At 46.4% G+C, this 4,778-nt stretch overlaps 1 long non-coding RNA gene across 1 annotated transcript; it reads right to left on the bottom strand.

Annotated features, from left to right (window-relative positions):
* Positions 1-282: 282 nt before the first annotated feature.
* On the bottom strand, positions 283-4,180 carry LOC147977536 (uncharacterized). Its single transcript, XR_015617889.1, has 2 exons — positions 2,948-4,180; positions 283-711 (listed from the first exon to the last, which is right to left on the bottom strand). It is a non-coding gene; the product is annotated as an uncharacterized LOC147977536 (long non-coding RNA).
* Between the last annotated feature and the right edge of the window lie 598 nt (positions 4,181-4,778).

Here is a 4,778-nt window from a genome sequence, read left to right as displayed (position 1 = left end):
TAAGCCAATACTACTGCCAGTCCTGATATGCCAATGGATCAGTTTTAAGTTCAAATATGCTAACTATTTCAAATATGTGGAATACCAGATCAAAAAAATATGCTAACGGATTGGTTCAAACTTCAAATAAATATGGCCCGTTACTGCTGCCATGTCATTCTAGCTTAAAGGCATTCAAATTTCATCACATATTTATATTATTCAAAATTTTCAAATATATCATAGCTTTTTGTTTAAGGTGAACGGGCGCGGCAATACGCGTCTTCATGGTCTAGTAATGTATGAAGATTATAGCAGTAGGGCATTGTGACTGTGAATTCGCAAAAATATCATCCAGGTACATGTGGCAGCACAATGGAGCGCAGCGGAGAAGCTTTACACTCTTCCAATGGCTCACCCCATTGGCTAGCAGTGCTCAGATCCATGTTAACGAACATTTACCGCAACTATTTTCACAACGAATGAAACAGGTATAAGTCTTTACAAATATCCTCTATATCCCGACAACACCAAAAGAAGTATAAACTTCTAGTCCAGCTGTCCCATAATATAAGATTTTATTACAACTAAGTATAAGACTCATTGCCACTAGTAGGTAAGATCATCGTCTGATTTGCGGCGTGGCGATAAGTGGTTGTTATCATTGGTCTTGGGGCTGGTCTTGGGGCTGTCATCACCGCTCTTGGGGCTGTCATCATCATTCCCTTCCTCCTGAATGAAGCAATTACAGCATCAAAATTGTGTATCAGGTTACACCAGTTTGGTTACAGCAATTGATCATTTGATTTGATGTTTGTACACTGGAAACAACATATCCTGCTATTATACATAAGGAAGCAAAAGTATTCCAGGATGATTTGAAGGACCAAATGGGTTTACTTTAAAAAATGAAATTCAATTGAACAAGACAGCAGAATTAATATTTGTCATAATAGTATCTAAAGTTTCATACAACCACAGAGAGATATGATCTGTTGGAAATGGATCGATGTTTCAAAATATAATAACTTAACCATGAAAGAAGAAACTGTGCATAGCAACTTGTACTGTGCATTGTAGGCAGGGATGAGTTCAATACAACTTGTACTGTGACTAGTGCATTTGATATCTGGACGGTGATGACTAGAAGTTGTATCATACTCCCTCTGTCCCATAATATAACATGTTATTACAACAAATATAACCTAACTTTAATGGAGTATCTTGGGTATGGTACTCCCTTTTTATCCACTCGGCGTTCAATCAACATTCCTTCAAAGGGGGTCTTGACTGGATGCAAGTCAAAATAGCTATTATCTTATTAAAGAACATAAACTTCAACAAAGTACTCTGTATTGTTCATGTGCTGAACTTCATAGTTGGAGGTAGCAGCAGCAGCAGTAGCAGCACCTACTCTCACCAGGTGCCTTTCGCTGTATGATGAACCTATGTATCGATGTATCTAAAACCCACAGTTCAATGGAAATTAACATTGACTTTGCTAAGAAAAGGAGTTTAGCATGACAAATCTGTCCTATTTCACTGATGTTTGACATAGGCTTTGTATACCATGCCCCATGGGAATATAATGTAGGTATTTCTAACTCTTAGCCCTCTATAAATCACAACATAATACGTACGATTTAATAGCCATTCAGACCACTTTAGTATACATTGGTTGTAATAACACCACCTTATTTTATGGGACGGAGGGAGTAGTTTTCATCACATTACAAAACATGTTGGAGCAACTCTGGGTAAGTAAAGCCATATACATATCCAGCGCTATGTGTGCCTCGTGAAAATTTTCTTGATTACTATGTGAATTCTACTGGAGTAAGAAGAGTGTATATACAAAGCTGATAGGACTGGTATTTCAAGTAAATATAAATTGCCTTCTCCCTCTGTCCTCCTTAAATCATTCACTGTAATCTACCCACTGCAATCCCGGGAAGGGGATTAACCGAGCAAGGCGAAATCCCTGCCCCTCTCCCTAAAACTAAACCACGGATCTGAGATTGAGAGCATCGCACACACGGGTAACTAGACGCATACACAACCAGGGGGAGGAGCATACCCCCTGCGCAGAAGCAACCTGGAGGTAGAAGCCCGCGTCAGCGGCCCGGCGGCCCGTGTCCAGGGGAGCCATCGGGGGCCGCCGTATAGTGTTTTGTCGGCGCGAGGCCGTCGCTCCACGGTGCGGAGCTGATCCCTCCTCCATGGTGTGGCCAGCCGCTCGCATCTTCGTGAGCTCCTCTCGCCGGAGACGGGAGCGCAGCTGAGGCAACAGCGGGGGCGAGGAAGTGAGGACCAATGAGGACGAAGGGGCGATGAAAACGAGGCACTGTACCCTGTTAAAACCCTCTGGTCCCGCACCGCCTCGCGGCCGAGCGCTGAGCGCGTGAGATTATGCTGGGCTGGGCTGGGCTGCCAGCCGAATGCATCCTGATTTCAGCTTCGGGACTGACTGGGGAGCTTTCAAATCCGATCCGGGCCAAGTGAAGTTACACATTGAAGGCTGAACAACTCAAAAGTAGAGACCGCATTTCTCCATCAAGTCTGAGTTGAATGCACAGCATTCAGCCTGTAATTCACAGTGATGTGCAGGCCTTGCAGACGGGCCCCAAGTGCCTCTACACCGCCTGGTCCGAGAGCCCGCAAGAGAATCTAGCCGGCATGTGGTTTCTTTGCGTTATAGTCGGGCTGCAATGAGCCCATTCTAAAATGGAGCTGGCCGGACCGTTGAAGAGAAAACTTCTCCAGAAAAAAAAAGTCAAAATATCCGGAAGAATCCCAAAATGTTGAGATGCAAATAGTAGATCGGTAGAGAGAACAAAAAGAAGTACTAGTACCTCTACAAAAATTTATTAGACGTTTTAGGTCACTAGAGTAGATCATAGCAGAAAGATTGATACTAGTAGTAGATCCTAAGAGGGAGAAAAAAGTAGATTGTAGAAATAAGATTTACCTGGAAACATTTACCGATTCACGTCCAACTCTCTCGCGGGATCCGATTCCGATAGGCTCTGGTTGCAAGCATCGAATACCATTCGATTCCCGTCAGCAAGACTGGATTTTCCATTGACCTGCACATCAATAAAACATGGTACCGAGTTTTCTTTTCCATATACTGTTGTTTGGTTTTGGCTCCGATTGTAGGCTCAAGTTGCTGGAGTATGCGTTGTGCTTTTTTGTTGTTGTTGCTTTTCGTAGCTTTGGGTGTGTTGCAGGAGTAGAGGATGTCATGGTGGGAGGAAGATGGACCTATGATATAGCTGATTGTGGTTGTGTTGTCATTTTTCAGACATCCATGGTCAAGAGAAGGAGAAGAAGCAGAGGACGGGTAGAGTCAAAGTTCATAAAAGGAAACAAGAACTCTCGCGCACAGGCGTGCTGTCACAAAGGCAGAACCGGAAGGATCATAAGCCCAAACAAAAGCAAGAACTAAGGAAGAGAGCTGTCCATAGAAAGCAGAGGAAGACGGAGAAGGTAAGAGGAGTAAAAAGCAAGAACATTGCAGCATGAATCTTCTATCTCTGGCAAAAAACTGGCACGGACACGGAAATCTGTTTGTGCCATCTTTAGCTGCTCCTATTCTTCTCTCTCTCCATGTAACACGAGCCGGATCGAGGTGAGCCCGTGGGTGCTGGACGCTGTGAACAACGCCGCCGGCAGGCCACCGGGTCGCTCTAGTCTAGGACGAGCACCGTGGCAGTAGTAGGCGTCCGCTGCGTGCTCATAAGCAGCCTCACCATAGCCAGACCCTGCATCTGCTCACGGGAGGAGGATCAACTGAATGCGCAAACAGAAATTATGCAGATTTGGAAGCTCACTTAGTTTCGAGCGCTAGCTAGGAACTCGCTGCAGCGCGCTAAGTTGCAGGCGCTGCTGCTGTGCTGCATATAGCGCCTCCTCCTCCTCCTCCTCCTCTTCCTCCTCTTGTCTACTAAAACCGCCTGTGTGGAAAGGTGGGAGGTAATATCTATGGATGTTGTTTGGAAGTAGCTTTTGGTTGGGTGGTCCATTGGACATATTTCAGTGGGCGGGATTGTAATTTTAAAAGATAAATACTAGTGTTGTATATGTTCTTTTTTTCATTCCCCAATGCATGCATCCCTTCGAGGGTGGGCAAAAACCCTAGCCGCCGCCCCAGCCATCGCCACTGCCAAATGATGCCAACCAGCTAAGCCCGTCCGTCAGACGGCGGTGGCGGGGTCGTTTCTCCAACGTGCTCCTGTGGTTGTGGGAGAGGCATGCTCGACCCTCTATTTGAGCAACGTGATGGCGATGTTCTGGCGGCTCAATTTGGCGATTGTTGTGTCATCAGGTGTTCTGTTGTCAGACAGCTACCCGAACGGTGCAGTGCCAATCACAGGATATGCGGGAATCGCCTCAACAGTTTTGTCTGCCGTGATAAGGCAAGTCAAATCCTGGGGTGAGGCGAAGAGGAGGTAGTCGGGCTGTGTCCTGACTCTTTAATGACGGATGACAACAATGGGGGTGGAGCATGGTGCAAGTTGGAAGGTTGTGGCAATGCAGTGGTGCGGCGCGTGGCGGCGATGTCGGTGGCTCCTGTGTGATGGTGGCATCGTCATTTGTGTAGGAGTGTGTGGGCTTGCGGGCCATGAGTGCTACACCACCAGTTGCAGTGGGTGGTGGTGTGTGCTACTCCGGGCGACATCCCACATGGCACGACGTTCGCAGGCGTAGCCAGGGGTGGCCATTGTAGGGGCTCCTCATTCCCATACATATCCGGGTCCTTGGGGTGAAAGGCTAAGACTTAGGTGTGGGTGGGGCGA

The sequence above is a fragment of the Triticum urartu genome, chromosome 3A, assembly GCF_056163025.1.
Source record: "Triticum urartu cultivar PI428250 chromosome 3A, HENAU_Tu73, whole genome shotgun sequence".
In the NCBI taxonomy this organism is placed as follows: Eukaryota; Viridiplantae; Streptophyta; class Magnoliopsida; order Poales; family Poaceae; genus Triticum; species Triticum urartu.
The sequence above is the reverse complement of the archived record's forward strand: the minus strand, read 5'-3'. Positions and strand labels throughout refer to the sequence as shown.